Below are 18,203 nucleotides of genomic sequence, written 5' to 3' on the forward strand. Positions count from 1 at the left end.
CAATAAACCCTCAACTGAAAACAAAAGTGCTGATTCTGGCCGCTTCCCTTGCTTACGGCCATACCGTTCCGACTGCGCCCGATCTCGTCTGATCTCGGAAGCTAAGCGGGGCCGGGCTTGGTTAGTACTTGGTTGGGAGACTGCCTGGGAATACCAAGTGCCGTAAGCTTTTTCTTAGTTTCACCTTATCCAGAGGGCCCTGCGTCTTGCCACGAATGTAAAGATGTCACTACCCTTTCATTTCACAAATTACCTTTATTTGTACAAAGACGGCAGTCCCCGCCCACTTTTGCAGAAAGTACTCGTAGCAATCGTATACAACTCACCGATTTCTTCCTCATTTTAATAACGACTTTCTCAAAGACATCTTGACATCAGTGCCGCATCGACGTCTGCTCTTCTCTCGGTGCGACTCTCAATAAACCCTCAACTGAAAACAAAAGTGCTGATTCTGGCCGCTTCCCTTGCTTACGGCCATACCGTTCCGACTGCGCCCGATCTCGTCTGATCTCGGAAGCTAAGCGGGGCCGGGCTTGGTTAGTACTTGGTTGGGAGACTGCCTGGGAATACCGAGTGCCGTAAGCTTTTTCTTAGTTTCACCTTATCCAGAGGGCCCTGCGTCTTGCCACGAATGTAAAGATGTCACTACCCTTTCATTTCACAAATTACCTTTATTTGTACAAAGACGGCAGTCCCCGCCCACTTTTGCAGAAAGTACTCGTAGCAATCGTATACAACTCACCGATTTCTTCCTCATTTTAATAACGACTTTCTCAAAGACATCTTGACATCAGTGCCGCATCGACGTCTGCTCTTCTCTCGGTGCGACTCTCAATAAACCCTCAACTGAAAACAAAAGTGCTGATTCTGGCCGCTTCCCTTGCTTACGGCCATACCGTTCCGACTGCGCCCGATCTCGTCTGATCTCGGAAGCTAAGCGGGGCCGGGCTTGGTTAGTACTTGGTTGGGAGACTGCCTGGGAATACCGAGTGCCGTAAGCTTTTTCTTAGTTTCACCTTATCCAGAGGGCCCTGCGTCTTGCCACGAATGTAAAGATGTCACTACCCTTTCATTTCACAAATTACCTTTATTTGTACAAAGACGGCAGTCCCCGCCCACTTTTGCAGAAAGTACTCGTAGCAATCGTATACAACTCACCGATTTCTTCCTCATTTTAATAACGACTTTCTCAAAGACATCTTGACATCAGTGCCGCATCGACGTCTGCTCTTCTCTCGGTGCGACTCTCAATAAACCCTCAACTGAAAACAAAAGTGCTGATTCTGGCCGCTTCCCTTGCTTACGGCCATACCGTTCCGACTGCGCCCGATCTCGTCTGATCTCGGAAGCTAAGCGGGGCCGGGCTTGGTTAGTACTTGGTTGGGAGACTGCCTGGGAATACCGAGTGCCGTAAGCTTTTTCTTAGTTTCACCTTATCCAGAGGGCCCTGCGTCTTGCCACGAATGTAAAGATGTCACTACCCTTTCATTTCACAAATTACCTTTATTTGTACAAAGACGGCAGTCCCCGCCCACTTTTGCAGAAAGTACTCGTAGCAATCGTATACAACTCACCGATTTCTTCCTCATTTTAATAACGACTTTCTCAAAGACATCTTGACATCAGTGCCGCATCGACGTCTGCTCTTCTCTCGGTGCGACTCTCAATAAACCCTCAACTGAAAACAAAAGTGCTGATTCTGGCCGCTTCCCTTGCTTACGGCCATACCGTTCCGACTGCGCCCGATCTCGTCTGATCTCGGAAGCTAAGCGGGGCCGGGCTTGGTTAGTACTTGGTTGGGAGACTGCCTGGGAATACCGAGTGCCGTAAGCTTTTTCTTAGTTTCACCTTATCCAGAGGGCCCTGCGTCTTGCCACGAATGTAAAGATGTCACTACCCTTTCATTTCACAAATTACCTTTATTTGTACAAAGACGGCAGTCCCCGCCCACTTTTGCAGAAAGTACTCGTAGCAATCGTATACAACTCACCGATTTCTTCCTCATTTTAATAACGACTTTCTCAAAGACATCTTGACATCAGTGCCGCATCGACGTCTGCTCTTCTCTCGGTGCGACTCTCAATAAACCCTCAACTGAAAACAAAAGTGCTGATTCTGGCCGCTTCCCTTGCTTACGGCCATACCGTTCCGACTGCGCCCGATCTCGTCTGATCTCGGAAGCTAAGCGGGGCCGGGCTTGGTTAGTACTTGGTTGGGAGACTGCCTGGGAATACCGAGTGCCGTAAGCTTTTTCTTAGTTTCACCTTATCCAGAGGGCCCTGCGTCTTGCCACGAATGTAAAGATGTCACTACCCTTTCATTTCACAAATTACCTTTATTTGTACAAAGACGGCAGTCCCCGCCCACTTTTGCAGAAAGTACTCGTAGCAATCGTATACAACTCACCGATTTCTTCCTCATTTTAATAACGACTTTCTCAAAGACATCTTGACATCAGTGCCGCATCGACGTCTGCTCTTCTCTCGGTGCGACTCTCAATAAACCCTCAACTGAAAACAAAAGTGCTGATTCTGGCCGCTTCCCTTGCTTACGGCCATACCGTTCCGACTGCGCCCGATCTCGTCTGATCTCGGAAGCTAAGCGGGGCCGGGCTTGGTTAGTACTTGGTTGGGAGACTGCCTGGGAATACCGAGTGCCGTAAGCTTTTTCTTAGTTTCACCTTATCCAGAGGGCCCTGCGTCTTGCCACGAATGTAAAGATGTCACTACCCTTTCATTTCACAAATTACCTTTATTTGTACAAAGACGGCAGTCCCCGCCCACTTTTGCAGAAAGTACTCGTAGCAATCGTATACAACTCACCGATTTCTTCCTCATTTTAATAACGACTTTCTCAAAGACATCTTGACATCAGTGCCGCATCGACGTCTGCTCTTCTCTCGGTGCGACTCTCAATAAACCCTCAACTGAAAACAAAAGTGCTGATTCTGGCCGCTTCCCTTGCTTACGGCCATACCGTTCCGACTGCGCCCGATCTCGTCTGATCTCGGAAGCTAAGCGGGGCCGGGCTTGGTTAGTACTTGGTTGGGAGACTGCCTGGGAATACCGAGTGCCGTAAGCTTTTTCTTAGTTTCACCTTATCCAGAGGGCCCTGCGTCTTGCCACGAATGTAAAGATGTCACTACCCTTTCATTTCACAAATTACCTTTATTTGTACAAAGACGGCAGTCCCCGCCCACTTTTGCAGAAAGTACTCGTAGCAATCGTATACAACTCACCGATTTCTTCCTCATTTTAATAACGACTTTCTCAAAGACATCTTGACATCAGTGCCGCATCGACGTCTGCTCTTCTCTCGGTGCGACTCTCAATAAACCCTCAACTGAAAACAAAAGTGCTGATTCTGGCCGCTTCCCTTGCTTACGGCCATACCGTTCCGACTGCGCCCGATCTCGTCTGATCTCGGAAGCTAAGCGGGGCCGGGCTTGGTTAGTACTTGGTTGGGAGACTGCCTGGGAATACCGAGTGCCGTAAGCTTTTTCTTAGTTTCACCTTATCCAGAGGGCCCTGCGTCTTGCCACGAATGTAAAGATGTCACTACCCTTTCATTTCACAAATTACCTTTATTTGTACAAAGACGGCAGTCCCCGCCCACTTTTGCAGAAAGTACTCGTAGCAATCGTATACAACTCACCGATTTCTTCCTCATTTTAATAACGACTTTCTCAAAGACATCTTGACATCAGTGCCGCATCGACGTCTGCTCTTCTCTCGGTGCGACTCTCAATAAACCCTCAACTGAAAACAAAAGTGCTGATTCTGGCCGCTTCCCTTGCTTACGGCCATACCGTTCCGACTGCGCCCGATCTCGTCTGATCTCGGAAGCTAAGCGGGGCCGGGCTTGGTTAGTACTTGGTTGGGAGACTGCCTGGGAATACCGAGTGCCGTAAGCTTTTTCTTAGTTTCACCTTATCCAGAGGGCCCTGCGTCTTGCCACGAATGTAAAGATGTCACTACCCTTTCATTTCACAAATTACCTTTATTTGTACAAAGACGGCAGTCCCCGCCCACTTTTGCAGAAAGTACTCGTAGCAATCGTATACAACTCACCGATTTCTTCCTCATTTTAATAACGACTTTCTCAAAGACATCTTGACATCAATGCCGCATCGACGTCTGCTCTTCTCTCGGTGCGACTCTCAATAAACCCTCAACTGAAAACAAAAGTGCTGATTCTGGCCGCTTCCCTTGCTTACGGCCATACCGTTCCGACTGCGCCCGATCTCGTCTGATCTCGGAAGCTAAGCGGGGCCGGGCTTGGTTAGTACTTGGTTGGGAGACTGCCTGGGAATACCGAGTGCCGTAAGCTTTTTCTTAGTTTCACCTTATCCAGAGGGCCCTGCGTCTTGCCACGAATGTAAAGATGTCACTACCCTTTCATTTCACAAATTACCTTTATTTGTACAAAGACGGCAGTCCCCGCCCACTTTTGCAGAAAGTACTCGTAGCAATCGTATACAACTCACCGATTTCTTCCTCATTTTAATAACGACTTTCTCAAAGACATCTTGACATCAATGCCGCATCGACGTCTGCTCTTCTCTCGGTGCGACTCTCAATAAACCCTCAACTGAAAACAAAAGTGCTGATTCTGGCCGCTTCCCTTGCTTACGGCCATACCGTTCCGACTGCGCCCGATCTCGTCTGATCTCGGAAGCTAAGCGGGGCCGGGCTTGGTTAGTACTTGGTTGGGAGACTGCCTGGGAATACCGAGTGCCGTAAGCTTTTTCTTAGTTTCACCTTATCCAGAGGGCCCTGCGTCTTGCCACGAATGTAAAGATGTCACTACCCTTTCATTTCACAAATTACCTTTATTTGTACAAAGACGGCAGTCCCCGCCCACTTTTGCAGAAAGTACTCGTAGCAATCGTATACAACTCACCGATTTCTTCCTCATTTTAATAACGACTTTCTCAAAGACATCTTGACATCAATGCCGCATCGACGTCTGCTCTTCTCTCGGTGCGACTCTCAATAAACCCTCAACTGAAAACAAAAGTGCTGATTCTGGCCGCTTCCCTTGCTTACGGCCATACCGTTCCGACTGCGCCCGATCTCGTCTGATCTCGGAAGCTAAGCGGGGCCGGGCTTGGTTAGTACTTGGTTGGGAGACTGCCTGGGAATACCGAGTGCCGTAAGCTTTTTCTTAGTTTCACCTTATCCAGAGGGCCCTGCGTCTTGCCACGAATGTAAAGATGTCACTACCCTTTCATTTCACAAATTACCTTTATTTGTACAAAGACGGCAGTCCCCGCCCACTTTTGCAGAAAGTACTCGTAGCAATCGTATACAACTCACCGATTTCTTCCTCATTTTAATAACGACTTTCTCAAAGACATCTTGACATCAATGCCGCATCGACGTCTGCTCTTCTCTCGGTGCGACTCTCAATAAACCCTCAACTGAAAACAAAAGTGCTGATTCTGGCCGCTTCCCTTGCTTACGGCCATACCGTTCCGACTGCGCCCGATCTCGTCTGATCTCGGAAGCTAAGCGGGGCCGGGCTTGGTTAGTACTTGGTTGGGAGACTGCCTGGGAATACCGAGTGCCGTAAGCTTTTTCTTAGTTTCACCTTATCCAGAGGGCCCTGCGTCTTGCCACGAATGTAAAGATGTCACTACCCTTTCATTTCACAAATTACCTTTATTTGTACAAAGACGGCAGTCCCCGCCCACTTTTGCAGAAAGTACTCGTAGCAATCGTATACAACTCACCGATTTCTTCCTCATTTTAATAACGACTTTCTCAAAGACATCTTGACATCAATGCCGCATCGACGTCTGCTCTTCTCTCGGTGCGACTCTCAATAAACCCTCAACTGAAAACAAAAGTGCTGATTCTGGCCGCTTCCCTTGCTTACGGCCATACCGTTCCGACTGCGCCCGATCTCGTCTGATCTCGGAAGCTAAGCGGGGCCGGGCTTGGTTAGTACTTGGTTGGGAGACTGCCTGGGAATACCGAGTGCCGTAAGCTTTTTCTTAGTTTCACCTTATCCAGAGGGCCCTGCGTCTTGCCACGAATGTAAAGATGTCACTACCCTTTCATTTCACAAATTACCTTTATTTGTACAAAGACGGCAGTCCCCGCCCACTTTTGCAGAAAGTACTCGTAGCAATCGTATACAACTCACCGATTTCGTCCTCATTTTAATAACGACTTTCTCAAAGACATCTTGACATCAATGCCGCATCGACGTCTGCTCTTCTCTCGGTGCGACTCTCAATAAACCCTCAACTGAAAACAAAAGTGCTGATTCTGGCCGCTTCCCTTGCTTACGGCCATACCGTTCCGACTGCGCCCGATCTCGTCTGATCTCGGAAGCTAAGCGGGGCCGGGCTTGGTTAGTACTTGGTTGGGAGACTGCCTGGGAATACCGAGTGCCGTAAGCTTTTTCTTAGTTTCACCTTATCCAGAGGGCCCTGCGTCTTGCCACGAATGTAAAGATGTCACTACCCTTTCATTTCACAAATTACCTTTATTTGTACAAAGACGGCAGTCCCCGCCCACTTTTGCAGAAAGTACTCGTAGCGATCGTATACAACTCACCGATTTCTTCCTCATTTTAATAACGACTTTCTCAAAGACATCTTGACATCAATGCCGCATCGACGTCTGCTCTTCTCTCGGTGCGACTCTCAATAAACCCTCAACTGAAAACAAAAGTGCTGATTCTGGCCGCTTCCCTTGCTTACGGCCATACCGTTCCGACTGCGCCCGATCTCGTCTGATCTCGGAAGCTAAGCGGGGCCGGGCTTGGTTAGTACTTGGTTGGGAGACTGCCTGGGAATACCGAGTGCCGTAAGCTTTTTCTTAGTTTCACCTTATCCAGAGGGCCCTGCGTCTTGCCACGAATGTAAAGATGTCACTACCCTTTCATTTCACAAATTACCTTTATTTGTACAAAGACGGCAGTCCCCGCCCACTTTTGCAGAAAGTACTCGTAGCGATCGTATACAACTCACCGATTTCTTCCTCATTTTAATAACGACTTTCTCAAAGACATCTTGACATCAATGCCGCATCGACGTCTGCTCTTCTCTCGGTGCGACTCTCAATAAACCCTCAACTGAAAACAAAAGTGCTGATTCTGGCCGCTTCCCTTGCTTACGGCCATACCGTTCCGACTGCGCCCGATCTCGTCTGATCTCGGAAGCTAAGCGGGGCCGGGCTTGGTTAGTACTTGGTTGGGAGACTGCCTGGGAATACCGAGTGCCGTAAGCTTTTTCTTAGTTTCACCTTATCCAGAGGGCCCTGCGTCTTGCCACGAATGTAAAGATGTCACTACCCTTTCATTTCACAAATTACCTTTATTTGTACAAAGACGGCAGTCCCCGCCCACTTTTGCAGAAAGTACTCGTAGCGATCGTATACAACTCACCGATTTCTTCCTCATTTTAATAACGACTTTCTCAAAGACATCTTGACATCAATGCCGCATCGACGTCTGCTCTTCTCTCGGTGCGACTCTCAATAAACCCTCAACTGAAAACAAAAGTGCTGATTCTGGCCGCTTCCCTTGCTTACGGCCATACCGTTCCGACTGCGCCCGATCTCGTCTGATCTCGGAAGCTAAGCGGGGCCGGGCTTGGTTAGTACTTGGTTGGGAGACTGCCTGGGAATACCGAGTGCCGTAAGCTTTTTCTTAGTTTCACCTTATCCAGAGGGCCCTGCGTCTTGCCACGAATGTAAAGATGTCACTACCCTTTCATTTCACAAATTACCTTTATTTGTACAAAGACGGCAGTCCCCGCCCACTTTTGCAGAAAGTACTCGTAGCGATCGTATACAACTCACCGATTTCTTCCTCATTTTAATAACGACTTTCTCAAAGACATCTTGACATCAATGCCGCATCGACGTCTGCTCTTCTCTCGGTGCGACTCTCAATAAACCCTCAACTGAAAACAAAAGTGCTGATTCTGGCCGCTTCCCTTGCTTACGGCCATACCGTTCCGACTACGCCCGATCTCGTCTGATCTCGGAAGCTAAGCGGGGCCGGGCTTGGTTAGTACTTGGTTGGGAGACTGCCTGGGAATACCGAGTGCCGTAAGCTTTTTCTTAGTTTCACCTTATCCAGAGGGCCCTGCGTCTTGCCACGAATGTAAAGATGTCACTACCCTTTCATTTCACAAATTACCTTTATTTGTACAAAGACGGCAGTCCCCGCCCACTTTTGCAGAAAGTACTCGTAGCGATCGTATACAACTCACCGATTTCTTCCTCATTTTAATAACGACTTTCTCAAAGACATCTTGACATCAATGCCGCATCGACGTCTGCTCTTCTCTCGGTGCGACTCTCAATAAACCCTCAACTGAAAACAAAAGTGCTGATTCTGGCCGCTTCCCTTGCTTACGGCCATACCGTTCCGACTGCGCCCGATCTCGTCTGATCTCGGAAGCTAAGCGGGGCCGGGCTTGGTTAGTACTTGGTTGGGAGACTGCCTGGGAATACCGAGTGCCGTAAGCTTTTTCTTAGTTTCACCTTATCCAGAGGGCCCTGCGTCTTGCCACGAATGTAAAGATGTCACTACCCTTTCATTTCACAAATTACCTTTATTTGTACAAAGACGGCAGTCCCCGCCCACTTTTGCAGAAAGTACTCGTAGCGATCGTATACAACTCACCGATTTCGTCCTCATTTTAATAACGACTTTCTCAAAGACATCTTGACATCAATGCCGCATCGACGTCTGCTCTTCTCTCGGTGCGACTCTCAATAAACCCTCAACTGAAAACAAAAGTGCTGATTCTGGCCGCTTCCCTTGCTTACGGCCATACCGTTCCGACTGCGCCCGATCTCGTCTGATCTCGGAAGCTAAGCGGGGCCGGGCTTGGTTAGTACTTGGTTGGGAGACTGCCTGGGAATACCGAGTGCCGTAAGCTTTTTCTTAGTTTCACCTTATCCAGAGGGCCCTGCGTCTTGCCACGAATGTAAAGATGTCACTACCCTTTCATTTCACAAATTACCTTTATTTGTACAAAGACGGCAGTCCCCGCCCACTTTTGCAGAAAGTACTCGTAGCGATCGTATACAACTCACCGATTTCTTCCTCATTTTAATAACGACTTTCTCAAAGACATCTTGACATCAATGCCGCATCGACGTCTGCTCTTCTCTCGGTGCGACTCTCAATAAACCCTCAACTGAAAACAAAAGTGCTGATTCTGGCCGCTTCCCTTGCTTACGGCCATACCGTTCCGACTGCGCCCGATCTCGTCTGATCTCGGAAGCTAAGCGGGGCCGGGCTTGGTTAGTACTTGGTTGGGAGACTGCCTGGGAATACCGAGTGCCGTAAGCTTTTTCTTAGTTTCACCTTATCCAGAGGGCCCTGCGTCTTGCCACGAATGTAAAGATGTCACTACCCTTTCATTTCACAAATTACCTTTATTTGTACAAAGACGGCAGTCCCCGCCCACTTTTGCAGAAAGTACTCGTAGCGATCGTATACAACTCACCGATTTCTTCCTCATTTTAATAACGACTTTCTCAAAGACATCTTGACATCAATGCCGCATCGACGTCTGCTCTTCTCTCGGTGCGACTCTCAATAAACCCTCAACTGAAAACAAAAGTGCTGATTCTGGCCGCTTCCCTTGCTTACGGCCATACCGTTCCGACTGCGCCCGATCTCGTCTGATCTCGGAAGCTAAGCGGGGCCGGGCTTGGTTAGTACTTGGTTGGGAGACTGCCTGGGAATACCGAGTGCCGTAAGCTTTTTCTTAGTTTCACCTTATCCAGAGGGCCCTGCGTCTTGCCACGAATGTAAAGATGTCACTACCCTTTCATTTCACAAATTACCTTTATTTGTACAAAGACGGCAGTCCCCGCCCACTTTTGCAGAAAGTACTCGTAGCGATCGTATACAACTCACCGATTTCTTCCTCATTTTAATAACGACTTTCTCAAAGACATCTTGACATCAATGCCGCATCGACGTCTGCTCTTCTCTCGGTGCGACTCTCAATAAACCCTCAACTGAAAACAAAAGTGCTGATTCTGGCCGCTTCCCTTGCTTACGGCCATACCGTTCCGACTGCGCCCGATCTCGTCTGATCTCGGAAGCTAAGCGGGGCCGGGCTTGGTTAGTACTTGGTTGGGAGACTGCCTGGGAATACCGAGTGCCGTAAGCTTTTTCTTAGTTTCACCTTATCCAGAGGGCCCTGCGTCTTGCCACGAATGTAAAGATGTCACTACCCTTTCATTTCACAAATTACCTTTATTTGTACAAAGACGGCAGTCCCCGCCCACTTTTGCAGAAAGTACTCGTAGCGATCGTATACAACTCACCGATTTCTTCCTCATTTTAATAACGACTTTCTCAAAGACATCTTGACATCAATGCCGCATCGACGTCTGCTCTTCTCTCGGTGCGACTCTCAATAAACCCTCAACTGAAAACAAAAGTGCTGATTCTGGCCGCTTCCCTTGCTTACGGCCATACCGTTCCGACTGCGCCCGATCTCGTCTGATCTCGGAAGCTAAGCGGGGCCGGGCTTGGTTAGTACTTGGTTGGGAGACTGCCTGGGAATACCGAGTGCCGTAAGCTTTTTCTTAGTTTCACCTTATCCAGAGGGCCCTGCGTCTTGCCACGAATGTAAAGATGTCACTACCCTTTCATTTCACAAATTACCTTTATTTGTACAAAGACGGCAGTCCCCGCCCACTTTTGCAGAAAGTACTCGTAGCGATCGTATACAACTCACCGATTTCTTCCTCATTTTAATAACGACTTTCTCAAAGACATCTTGACATCAATGCCGCATCGACGTCTGCTCTTCTCTCGGTGCGACTCTCAATAAACCCTCAACTGAAAACAAAAGTGCTGATTCTGGCCGCTTCCCTTGCTTACGGCCATACCGTTCCGACTGCGCCCGATCTCGTCTGATCTCGGAAGCTAAGCGGGGCCGGGCTTGGTTAGTACTTGGTTGGGAGACTGCCTGGGAATACCGAGTGCCGTAAGCTTTTTCTTAGTTTCACCTTATCCAGAGGGCCCTGCGTCTTGCCACGAATGTAAAGATGTCACTACCCTTTCATTTCACAAATTACCTTTATTTGTACAAAGACGGCAGTCCCCGCCCACTTTTGCAGAAAGTACTCGTAGCGATCGTATACAACTCACCGATTTCTTCCTCATTTTAATAACGACTTTCTCAAAGACATCTTGACATCAATGCCGCATCGACGTCTGCTCTTCTCTCGGTGCGACGCTCAATAAACCCTCAACTGAAAACAAAAGTGCTGATTCTGGCCGCTTCCCTTGCTTACGGCCATACCGTTCCGACTGCGCCCGATCTCGTCTGATCTCGGAAGCTAAGCGGGGCCGGGCTTGGTTAGTACTTGGTTGGGAGACTGCCTGGGAATACCGAGTGCCGTAAGCTTTTTCTTAGTTTCACCTTATCCAGAGGGCCCTGCGTCTTGCCACGAATGTAAAGATGTCACTACCCTTTCATTTCACAAATTACCTTTATTTGTACAAAGACGGCAGTCCCCGCCCACTTTTGCAGAAAGTACTCGTAGCGATCGTATACAACTCACCGATTTCTTCCTCATTTTAATAACGACTTTCTCAAAGACATCTTGACATCAATGCCGCATCGACGTCTGCTCTTCTCTCGGTGCGACTCTCAATAAACCCTCAACTGAAAACAAAAGTGCTGATTCTGGCCGCTTCCCTTGCTTACGGCCATACCGTTCCGACTGCGCCCGATCTCGTCTGATCTCGGAAGCTAAGCGGGGCCGGGCTTGGTTAGTACTTGGTTGGGAGACTGCCTGGGAATACCGAGTGCCGTAAGCTTTTTCTTAGTTTCACCTTATCCAGAGGGCCCTGCGTCTTGCCACGAATGTAAAGATGTCACTACCCTTTCATTTCACAAATTACCTTTATTTGTACAAAGACGGCAGTCCCCGCCCACTTTTGCAGAAAGTACTCGTAGCGATCGTATACAACTCACCGATTTCTTCCTCATTTTAATAACGACTTTCTCAAACTTGACATCAATGCCGCATCGACGTCTGCTCTTCTCTCGGTGCGACTCTCAATAAACCCTCAACTGAAAACAAAAGTGCTGATTCTGGCCGCTTCCCTTGCTTACGGCCATACCGTTCCGACTGCGCCCGATCTCGTCTGATCTCGGAAGCTAAGCGGGGCCGGGCTTGGTTAGTACTTGGTTGGGAGACTGCCTGGGAATACCGAGTGCCGTAAGCTTTTTCTTAGTTTCACCTTATCCAGAGGGCCCTGCGTCTTGCCACGAATGTAAAGATGTCACTACCCTTTCATTTCACAAATTACCTTTATTTGTACAAAGACGGCAGTCCCCGCCCACTTTTGCAGAAAGTACTCGTAGCGATCGTATACAACTCACCGATTTCTTCCTCATTTTAATAACGACTTTCTCAAAGACATCTTGACATCAATGCCGCATCGACGTCTGCTCTTCTCTCGGTGCGACTCTCAATAAACCCTCAACTGAAAACAAAAGTGCTGATTCTGGCCGCTTCCCTTGCTTACGGCCATACCGTTCCGACTGCGCCCGATCTCGTCTGATCTCGGAAGCTAAGCGGGGCCGGGCTTGGTTAGTACTTGGTTGGGAGACTGCCTGGGAATACCGAGTGCCGTAAGCTTTTTCTTAGTTTCACCTTATCCAGAGGGCCCTGCGTCTTGCCACGAATGTAAAGATGTCACTACCCTTTCATTTCACAAATTACCTTTATTTGTACAAAGACGGCAGTCCCCGCCCACTTTTGCAGAAAGTACTCGTAGCGATCGTATACAACTCACCGATTTCTTCCTCATTTTAATAACGACTTTCTCAAAGACATCAATGCCGCATCGACGTCTGCTCTTCTCTCGGTGCGACTCTCAATAAACCCTCAACTGAAAACAAAAGTGCTGATTCTGGCCGCTTCCCTTGCTTACGGCCATACCGTTCCGACTGCGCCCGATCTCGTCTGATCTCGGAAGCTAAGCGGGGCCGGGCTTGGTTAGTACTTGGTTGGGAGACTGCCTGGGAATACCGAGTGCCGTAAGCTTTTTCTTAGTTTCACCTTATCCAGAGGGCCCTGCGTCTTGCCACGAATGTAAAGATGTCACTACCCTTTCATTTCACAAATTACCTTTATTTGTACAAAGACGGCAGTCCCCGCCCACTTTTGCAGAAAGTACTCGTAGCGATCGTATACAACTCACCGATTTCTTCCTCATTTTAATAACGACTTTCTCAAAGACATCTTGACATCAATGCCGCATCGACGTCTGCTCTTCTCTCGGTGCGACTCTCAATAAACCCTCAACTGAAAACAAAAGTGCTGATTCTGGCCGCTTCCCTTGCTTACGGCCATACCGTTCCGACTGCGCCCGATCTCGTCTGATCTCGGAAGCTAAGCGGGGCCGGGCTTGGTTAGTACTTGGTTGGGAGACTGCCTGGGAATACCGAGTGCCGTAAGCTTTTTCTTAGTTTCACCTTATCCAGAGGGCCCTGCGTCTTGCCACGAATGTAAAGATGTCACTACCCTTTCATTTCACAAATTACCTTTATTTGTACAAAGACGGCAGTCCTCGCCCACTTTTGCAGAAAGTACTCGTAGCGATCGTATACAACTCACCGATTTCTTCCTCATTTTAATAACGACTTTCTCAAAGACATCTTGACATCAATGCCGCATCGACGTCTGCTCTTCTCTCGGTGCGACTCTCAATAAACCCTCAACTGAAAACAAAAGTGCTGATTCTGGCCGCTTCCCTCGCTTACGGCCATACCGTTCCGGCTGCGCCCGATCTCGTCTGATCTCGGAAGCTAAGCGGGGCCGGGCTTGGTTAGTACTTGGTTGGGAGACTGCCTGGGAATACCGAGTGCCGTAAGCTTTTTCTTAGTTTCACCTTATCCAGAGGGCCCTGCGTCTTGCCACGAATGTAAAGATGTCACTACCCTTTCATTTCACAAATTACCTTTATTTGTACAAAGACGGCAGTCCCCGCCCACTTTTGCAGAAAGTACTCGTAGCGATCGTATACAACTCACCGATTTCTTCCTCATTTTAATAACGACTTTCTCAAAGACATCAATGCCGCATCGACGTCTGCTCTTCTCTCGGTGCGACTCTCAATAAACCCTCAACTGAAAACAAAAGTGCTGATTCTGGCCGCTTCCCTTGCTTACGGCCATACCGTTCCGACTGCGCCCGATCTCGTCTGATCTCGGAAGCTAAGCGGGGCCGGGCTTGGTTAGTACTTGGTTGGGAGACTGCCTGGGAATACCGAGTGCCGTAAGCTTTTTCTTAGTTTCACCTTATCCAGAGGGCCCTGCGTCTTGCCACGAATGTAAAGATGTCACTACCCTTTCATTTCACAAATTACCTTTATTTGTACAAAGACGGCAGTCCCCGCCCACTTTTGCAGAAAGTACTCGTAGCGATCGTATACAACTCACCGATTTCTTCCTCATTTTAATAACGACTTTCTCAAAGACATCTTGACATCAATGCCGCATCGACGTCTGCTCTTCTCTCGGTGCGACTCTCAATAAACCCTCAACTGAAAACAAAAGTGCTGATTCTGGCCGCTTCCCTTGCTTACGGCCATACCGTTCCGACTGCGCCCGATCTCGTCTGATCTCGGAAGCTAAGCGGGGCCGGGCTTGGTTAGTACGTGGTTGGGAGACTGCCTGGGAATACCGAGTGCCGTAAGCTTTTTCTTAGTTTCACCTTATCCAGAGGGCCCTGCGTCTTGCCACGAATGTAAAGATGTCACTACCCTTTCATTTCACAAATTACCTTTATTTGTACAAAGACGGCAGTCCTCGCCCACTTTTGCAGAAAGTACTCGTAGCGATCGTATACAACTCACCGATTTCTTCCTCATTTTAATAACGACTTTCTCAAAGACATCTTGACATCAATGCCGCATCGACGTCTGCTCTTCTCTCGGTGCGACTCTCAATAAACCCTCAACTGAAAACAAAAGTGCTGATTCTGGCCGCTTCCCTCGCTTACGGCCATACCGTTCCGGCTGCGCCCGATCTCGTCTGATCTCGGAAGCTAAGCGGGGCCGGGCTTGGTTAGTACTTGGTTGGGAGACTGCCTGGGAATACCGAGTGCCGTAAGCTTTTTCTTAGTTTCACCTTATCCAGAGGGCCCTGCGTCTTGCCACGAATGTAAAGATGTCACTACCCTTTCATTTCACAAATTACCTTTATTTGTACAAAGACGGCAGTCCCCGCCCACTTTTGCAGAAAGTACTCGTAGCGATCGTATACAACTCACCGATTTCTTCCTCATTTTAATAACGACTTTCTCAAAGACATCTTGACATCAATGCCGCATCGACGTCTGCTCTTCTCTCGGTGCGACTCTCAATAAACCCTCAACTGAAAACAAAAGTGCTGATTCTGGCCGCTTCCCTCGCTTACGGCCATACCGTTCCGGCTGCGCCCGATCTCGTCTGATCTCGGAAGCTAAGCGGGGCCGGGCTTGGTTAGTACTTGGTTGGGAGACTGCCTGGGAATACCGAGTGCCGTAAGCTTTTTCTTAGTTTCACCTTATCCAGAGGGCCCTGCGTCTTGCCACGAATGTAAAGATGTCACTACCCTTTCATTTCACAAATTACCTTTATTTGTACAAAGACGGCAGTCCCCGCCCACTTTTGCAGAAAGTACTCGTAGCGATCGTATACAACTCACCGATTTCTTCCTCATTTTAATAACGACTTTCTCAAAGACATCTTGACATCAATGCCGCATCGACGTCTGCTCTTCTCTCGGTGCGACTCTCAATAAACCCTCAACTGAAAACAAAAGTGCTGATTCTGGCCGCTTCCCTCGCTTACGGCCATACCGTTCCGGCTGCGCCCGATCTCGTCTGATCTCGGAAGCTAAGCGGGGCCGGGCTTGGTTAGTACTTGGTTGGGAGACTGCCTGGGAATACCGAGTGCCGTAAGCTTTTTCTTAGTTTCACCTTATCCAGAGGGCCCTGCGTCTTGCCACGAATGTAAAGATGTCACTACCCTTTCATTTCACAAATTACCTTTATTTGTACAAAGACGGCAGTCCCCGCCCACTTTTGCAGAAAGTACTCGTAGCGATCGTATACAACTCACCGATTTCTTCCTCATTTTAATAACGACTTTCTCAAAGACATCTTGACATCAATGCCGCATCGACGTCTGCTCTTCTCTCGGTGCGACTCTCAATAAACCCTCAACTGAAAACAAAAGTGCTGATTCTGGCCGCTTCCCTCGCTTACGGCCATACCGTTCCGACTGCGCCCGATCTCGTCTGATCTCGGAAGCTAAGCGGGGCCGGGCTTGGTTAGTACTTGGTTGGGAGACTGCCTGGGAATACCGAGTGCCGTAAGCTTTTTCTTAGTTTCACCTTATCCAGAGGGCCCTGCGTCTTGCCACGAATGTAAAGATGTCACTACCCTTTCATTTCACAAATTACCTTTATTTGTACAAAGACGGCAGTCCCCGCCCACTTTTGCAGAAAGTACTCGTAGCGATCGTATACAACTCACCGATTTCTTCCTCATTTTAATAACGACTTTCTCAAAGACATCTTGACATCAATGCCGCATCGACGTCTGCTCTTCTCTCGGTGCGACTCTCAATAAACCCTCAACTGAAAACAAAAGTGCTGATTCTGGCCGCTTCCCTCGCTTACGGCCATACCGTTCCGACTGCGCCCGATCTCGTCTGATCTCGGAAGCTAAGCGGGGCCGGGCTTGGTTAGTACTTGGTTGGGAGACTGCCTGGGAATACCGAGTGCCGTAAGCTTTTTCTTAGTTTCACCTTATCCAGAGGGCCCTGCGTCTTGCCACGAATGTAAAGATGTCACTACCCTTTCATTTCACAAATTACCTTTATTTGTACAAAGACGGCAGTCCCCGCCCACTTTTGCAGAAAGTACTCGTAGCGATCGTATACAACTCACCGATTTCTTCCTCATTTTAATAACGACTTTCTCAAAGACATCTTGACATCAATGCCGCATCGACGTCTGCTCTTCTCTCGGTGCGACTCTCAATAAACCCTCAACTGAAAACAAAAGTGCTGATTCTGGCCGCTTCCCTCGCTTACGGCCATACCGTTCCGACTGCGCCCGATCTCGTCTGATCTCGGAAGCTAAGCGGGGCCGGGCTTGGTTAGTACTTGGTTGGGAGACTGCCTGGGAATACCGAGTGCCGTAAGCTTTTTCTTAGTTTCACCTTATCCAGAGGGCCCTGCGTCTTGCCACGAATGTAAAGATGTCACTACCCTTTCATTTCACAAATTACCTTTATTTGTACAAAGACGGCAGTCCCCGCCCACTTTTGCAGAAAGTACTCGTAGCGATCGTATACAACTCACCGATTTCTTCCTCATTTTAATAACGACTTTCTCAAAGACATCTTGACATCAATGCCGCATCGACGTCTGCTCTTCTCTCGGTGCGACTCTCAATAAACCCTCAACTGAAAACAAAAGTGCTGATTCTGGCCGCTTCCCTCGCTTACGGCCATACCGTTCCGACTGCGCCCGATCTCGTCTGATCTCGGAAGCTAAGCGGGGCCGGGCTTGGTTAGTACTTGGTTGGGAGACTGCCTGGGAATACCGAGTGCCGTAAGCTTTTTCTTAGTTTCACCTTATCCAGAGGGCCCTGCGTCTTGCCACGAATGTAAAGATGTCACTACCCTTTCATTTCACAAATTACCTTTATTTGTACAAAGACGGCAGTCCCCGCCCACTTTTGCAGAAAGTACTCGTAGCGATCGTATACAACTCACCGATTTCTTCCTCATTTTAATAACGACTTTCTCAAAGACATCTTGACATCAATGCCGCATCGACGTCTGCTCTTCTCTCGGTGCGACTCTCAATAAACCCTCAACTGAAAACAAAAGTGCTGATTCTGGCCGCTTCCCTCGCTTACGGCCATACCGTTCCGACTGCGCCCGATCTCGTCTGATCTCGGAAGCTAAGCGGGGCCGGGCTTGGTTAGTACTTGGTTGGGAGACTGCCTGGGAATACCGAGTGCCGTAAGCTTTTTCTTAGTTTCACCTTATCCAGAGGGCCCTGCGTCTTGCCACGAATGTAAAGATGTCACTACCCTTTCATTTCACAAATTACCTTTATTTGTACAAAGACGGCAGTCCCCGCCCACTTTTGCAGAAAGTACTCGTAGCGATCGTATACAACTCACCGATTTCTTC

At 48.6% G+C, this 18,203-nt stretch overlaps 44 non-coding genes across 44 annotated transcripts; all 44 read left to right on the forward strand.

Annotated features, from left to right (window-relative positions):
- Positions 1 to 50: 50 nt before the first annotated feature.
- LOC140589666 (5S ribosomal RNA) lies at positions 51 to 169 on the forward strand. The gene has a single exon (XR_011990845.1). It is a non-coding gene; the product is annotated as a 5S ribosomal RNA (ribosomal RNA).
- Positions 170 to 466: 297 nt separating this feature from the next.
- On the forward strand, positions 467 to 585 carry LOC140589150 (5S ribosomal RNA). Its single transcript, XR_011990327.1, has one exon. It is a non-coding gene; the product is annotated as a 5S ribosomal RNA (ribosomal RNA).
- A 297-nt stretch (positions 586 to 882) lies between these two features.
- Positions 883 to 1,001, forward strand: LOC140589151 (5S ribosomal RNA). Its single transcript, XR_011990328.1, has one exon. It is a non-coding gene; the product is annotated as a 5S ribosomal RNA (ribosomal RNA).
- A 297-nt stretch (positions 1,002 to 1,298) lies between these two features.
- LOC140589152 (5S ribosomal RNA) lies at positions 1,299 to 1,417 on the forward strand. The gene has a single exon (XR_011990329.1). It is a non-coding gene; the product is annotated as a 5S ribosomal RNA (ribosomal RNA).
- Positions 1,418 to 1,714: 297 nt separating this feature from the next.
- Positions 1,715 to 1,833, forward strand: LOC140589153 (5S ribosomal RNA). The gene has a single exon (XR_011990330.1). It is a non-coding gene; the product is annotated as a 5S ribosomal RNA (ribosomal RNA).
- Positions 1,834 to 2,130: 297 nt separating this feature from the next.
- Positions 2,131 to 2,249, forward strand: LOC140589154 (5S ribosomal RNA). The gene has a single exon (XR_011990331.1). It is a non-coding gene; the product is annotated as a 5S ribosomal RNA (ribosomal RNA).
- A 297-nt stretch (positions 2,250 to 2,546) lies between these two features.
- LOC140589156 (5S ribosomal RNA) lies at positions 2,547 to 2,665 on the forward strand. Its single transcript, XR_011990333.1, has one exon. It is a non-coding gene; the product is annotated as a 5S ribosomal RNA (ribosomal RNA).
- A 297-nt stretch (positions 2,666 to 2,962) lies between these two features.
- Positions 2,963 to 3,081, forward strand: LOC140589157 (5S ribosomal RNA). The gene has a single exon (XR_011990334.1). It is a non-coding gene; the product is annotated as a 5S ribosomal RNA (ribosomal RNA).
- Positions 3,082 to 3,378: 297 nt separating this feature from the next.
- LOC140589158 (5S ribosomal RNA) lies at positions 3,379 to 3,497 on the forward strand. The gene has a single exon (XR_011990335.1). It is a non-coding gene; the product is annotated as a 5S ribosomal RNA (ribosomal RNA).
- Positions 3,498 to 3,794: 297 nt separating this feature from the next.
- Positions 3,795 to 3,913, forward strand: LOC140589159 (5S ribosomal RNA). The gene has a single exon (XR_011990336.1). It is a non-coding gene; the product is annotated as a 5S ribosomal RNA (ribosomal RNA).
- A 297-nt stretch (positions 3,914 to 4,210) lies between these two features.
- On the forward strand, positions 4,211 to 4,329 carry LOC140589160 (5S ribosomal RNA). The gene has a single exon (XR_011990337.1). It is a non-coding gene; the product is annotated as a 5S ribosomal RNA (ribosomal RNA).
- A 297-nt stretch (positions 4,330 to 4,626) lies between these two features.
- On the forward strand, positions 4,627 to 4,745 carry LOC140589162 (5S ribosomal RNA). The gene has a single exon (XR_011990339.1). It is a non-coding gene; the product is annotated as a 5S ribosomal RNA (ribosomal RNA).
- Positions 4,746 to 5,042: 297 nt separating this feature from the next.
- On the forward strand, positions 5,043 to 5,161 carry LOC140589163 (5S ribosomal RNA). The gene has a single exon (XR_011990340.1). It is a non-coding gene; the product is annotated as a 5S ribosomal RNA (ribosomal RNA).
- Positions 5,162 to 5,458: 297 nt separating this feature from the next.
- Positions 5,459 to 5,577, forward strand: LOC140589164 (5S ribosomal RNA). The gene has a single exon (XR_011990341.1). It is a non-coding gene; the product is annotated as a 5S ribosomal RNA (ribosomal RNA).
- A 297-nt stretch (positions 5,578 to 5,874) lies between these two features.
- LOC140589165 (5S ribosomal RNA) lies at positions 5,875 to 5,993 on the forward strand. The gene has a single exon (XR_011990342.1). It is a non-coding gene; the product is annotated as a 5S ribosomal RNA (ribosomal RNA).
- A 297-nt stretch (positions 5,994 to 6,290) lies between these two features.
- Positions 6,291 to 6,409, forward strand: LOC140589166 (5S ribosomal RNA). The gene has a single exon (XR_011990343.1). It is a non-coding gene; the product is annotated as a 5S ribosomal RNA (ribosomal RNA).
- A 297-nt stretch (positions 6,410 to 6,706) lies between these two features.
- Positions 6,707 to 6,825, forward strand: LOC140589168 (5S ribosomal RNA). Its single transcript, XR_011990345.1, has one exon. It is a non-coding gene; the product is annotated as a 5S ribosomal RNA (ribosomal RNA).
- A 297-nt stretch (positions 6,826 to 7,122) lies between these two features.
- LOC140589169 (5S ribosomal RNA) lies at positions 7,123 to 7,241 on the forward strand. The gene has a single exon (XR_011990346.1). It is a non-coding gene; the product is annotated as a 5S ribosomal RNA (ribosomal RNA).
- A 297-nt stretch (positions 7,242 to 7,538) lies between these two features.
- On the forward strand, positions 7,539 to 7,657 carry LOC140589170 (5S ribosomal RNA). Its single transcript, XR_011990347.1, has one exon. It is a non-coding gene; the product is annotated as a 5S ribosomal RNA (ribosomal RNA).
- Positions 7,658 to 7,954: 297 nt separating this feature from the next.
- LOC140589364 (5S ribosomal RNA) lies at positions 7,955 to 8,073 on the forward strand. Its single transcript, XR_011990543.1, has one exon. It is a non-coding gene; the product is annotated as a 5S ribosomal RNA (ribosomal RNA).
- Positions 8,074 to 8,370: 297 nt separating this feature from the next.
- Positions 8,371 to 8,489, forward strand: LOC140589171 (5S ribosomal RNA). Its single transcript, XR_011990348.1, has one exon. It is a non-coding gene; the product is annotated as a 5S ribosomal RNA (ribosomal RNA).
- Positions 8,490 to 8,786: 297 nt separating this feature from the next.
- On the forward strand, positions 8,787 to 8,905 carry LOC140589172 (5S ribosomal RNA). The gene has a single exon (XR_011990349.1). It is a non-coding gene; the product is annotated as a 5S ribosomal RNA (ribosomal RNA).
- A 297-nt stretch (positions 8,906 to 9,202) lies between these two features.
- Positions 9,203 to 9,321, forward strand: LOC140589173 (5S ribosomal RNA). Its single transcript, XR_011990350.1, has one exon. It is a non-coding gene; the product is annotated as a 5S ribosomal RNA (ribosomal RNA).
- Positions 9,322 to 9,618: 297 nt separating this feature from the next.
- On the forward strand, positions 9,619 to 9,737 carry LOC140589174 (5S ribosomal RNA). The gene has a single exon (XR_011990351.1). It is a non-coding gene; the product is annotated as a 5S ribosomal RNA (ribosomal RNA).
- Positions 9,738 to 10,034: 297 nt separating this feature from the next.
- Positions 10,035 to 10,153, forward strand: LOC140589175 (5S ribosomal RNA). The gene has a single exon (XR_011990352.1). It is a non-coding gene; the product is annotated as a 5S ribosomal RNA (ribosomal RNA).
- Positions 10,154 to 10,450: 297 nt separating this feature from the next.
- On the forward strand, positions 10,451 to 10,569 carry LOC140589176 (5S ribosomal RNA). Its single transcript, XR_011990353.1, has one exon. It is a non-coding gene; the product is annotated as a 5S ribosomal RNA (ribosomal RNA).
- Positions 10,570 to 10,866: 297 nt separating this feature from the next.
- Positions 10,867 to 10,985, forward strand: LOC140589177 (5S ribosomal RNA). The gene has a single exon (XR_011990354.1). It is a non-coding gene; the product is annotated as a 5S ribosomal RNA (ribosomal RNA).
- Positions 10,986 to 11,282: 297 nt separating this feature from the next.
- Positions 11,283 to 11,401, forward strand: LOC140589179 (5S ribosomal RNA). The gene has a single exon (XR_011990356.1). It is a non-coding gene; the product is annotated as a 5S ribosomal RNA (ribosomal RNA).
- A 297-nt stretch (positions 11,402 to 11,698) lies between these two features.
- On the forward strand, positions 11,699 to 11,817 carry LOC140589180 (5S ribosomal RNA). The gene has a single exon (XR_011990357.1). It is a non-coding gene; the product is annotated as a 5S ribosomal RNA (ribosomal RNA).
- Positions 11,818 to 12,109: 292 nt separating this feature from the next.
- LOC140589181 (5S ribosomal RNA) lies at positions 12,110 to 12,228 on the forward strand. The gene has a single exon (XR_011990358.1). It is a non-coding gene; the product is annotated as a 5S ribosomal RNA (ribosomal RNA).
- A 297-nt stretch (positions 12,229 to 12,525) lies between these two features.
- LOC140589182 (5S ribosomal RNA) lies at positions 12,526 to 12,644 on the forward strand. The gene has a single exon (XR_011990359.1). It is a non-coding gene; the product is annotated as a 5S ribosomal RNA (ribosomal RNA).
- A 289-nt stretch (positions 12,645 to 12,933) lies between these two features.
- LOC140589183 (5S ribosomal RNA) lies at positions 12,934 to 13,052 on the forward strand. Its single transcript, XR_011990360.1, has one exon. It is a non-coding gene; the product is annotated as a 5S ribosomal RNA (ribosomal RNA).
- A 297-nt stretch (positions 13,053 to 13,349) lies between these two features.
- On the forward strand, positions 13,350 to 13,468 carry LOC140589184 (5S ribosomal RNA). The gene has a single exon (XR_011990361.1). It is a non-coding gene; the product is annotated as a 5S ribosomal RNA (ribosomal RNA).
- A 297-nt stretch (positions 13,469 to 13,765) lies between these two features.
- LOC140589228 (5S ribosomal RNA) lies at positions 13,766 to 13,884 on the forward strand. Its single transcript, XR_011990405.1, has one exon. It is a non-coding gene; the product is annotated as a 5S ribosomal RNA (ribosomal RNA).
- Positions 13,885 to 14,173: 289 nt separating this feature from the next.
- On the forward strand, positions 14,174 to 14,292 carry LOC140589185 (5S ribosomal RNA). The gene has a single exon (XR_011990362.1). It is a non-coding gene; the product is annotated as a 5S ribosomal RNA (ribosomal RNA).
- Positions 14,293 to 14,589: 297 nt separating this feature from the next.
- Positions 14,590 to 14,708, forward strand: LOC140589724 (5S ribosomal RNA). The gene has a single exon (XR_011990903.1). It is a non-coding gene; the product is annotated as a 5S ribosomal RNA (ribosomal RNA).
- A 297-nt stretch (positions 14,709 to 15,005) lies between these two features.
- LOC140589229 (5S ribosomal RNA) lies at positions 15,006 to 15,124 on the forward strand. Its single transcript, XR_011990406.1, has one exon. It is a non-coding gene; the product is annotated as a 5S ribosomal RNA (ribosomal RNA).
- A 297-nt stretch (positions 15,125 to 15,421) lies between these two features.
- Positions 15,422 to 15,540, forward strand: LOC140589230 (5S ribosomal RNA). Its single transcript, XR_011990407.1, has one exon. It is a non-coding gene; the product is annotated as a 5S ribosomal RNA (ribosomal RNA).
- A 297-nt stretch (positions 15,541 to 15,837) lies between these two features.
- On the forward strand, positions 15,838 to 15,956 carry LOC140589231 (5S ribosomal RNA). Its single transcript, XR_011990408.1, has one exon. It is a non-coding gene; the product is annotated as a 5S ribosomal RNA (ribosomal RNA).
- Positions 15,957 to 16,253: 297 nt separating this feature from the next.
- LOC140589186 (5S ribosomal RNA) lies at positions 16,254 to 16,372 on the forward strand. Its single transcript, XR_011990363.1, has one exon. It is a non-coding gene; the product is annotated as a 5S ribosomal RNA (ribosomal RNA).
- A 297-nt stretch (positions 16,373 to 16,669) lies between these two features.
- On the forward strand, positions 16,670 to 16,788 carry LOC140589187 (5S ribosomal RNA). The gene has a single exon (XR_011990364.1). It is a non-coding gene; the product is annotated as a 5S ribosomal RNA (ribosomal RNA).
- Positions 16,789 to 17,085: 297 nt separating this feature from the next.
- Positions 17,086 to 17,204, forward strand: LOC140589188 (5S ribosomal RNA). The gene has a single exon (XR_011990365.1). It is a non-coding gene; the product is annotated as a 5S ribosomal RNA (ribosomal RNA).
- A 297-nt stretch (positions 17,205 to 17,501) lies between these two features.
- LOC140589190 (5S ribosomal RNA) lies at positions 17,502 to 17,620 on the forward strand. Its single transcript, XR_011990367.1, has one exon. It is a non-coding gene; the product is annotated as a 5S ribosomal RNA (ribosomal RNA).
- A 297-nt stretch (positions 17,621 to 17,917) lies between these two features.
- On the forward strand, positions 17,918 to 18,036 carry LOC140589191 (5S ribosomal RNA). The gene has a single exon (XR_011990368.1). It is a non-coding gene; the product is annotated as a 5S ribosomal RNA (ribosomal RNA).
- Positions 18,037 to 18,203: the final 167 nt, after the last annotated feature.

This window comes from Paramormyrops kingsleyae, chromosome 4, assembly GCF_048594095.1.
Source record: "Paramormyrops kingsleyae isolate MSU_618 chromosome 4, PKINGS_0.4, whole genome shotgun sequence".
NCBI classification, from domain to species: domain Eukaryota; kingdom Metazoa; phylum Chordata; class Actinopteri; order Osteoglossiformes; family Mormyridae; genus Paramormyrops; species Paramormyrops kingsleyae.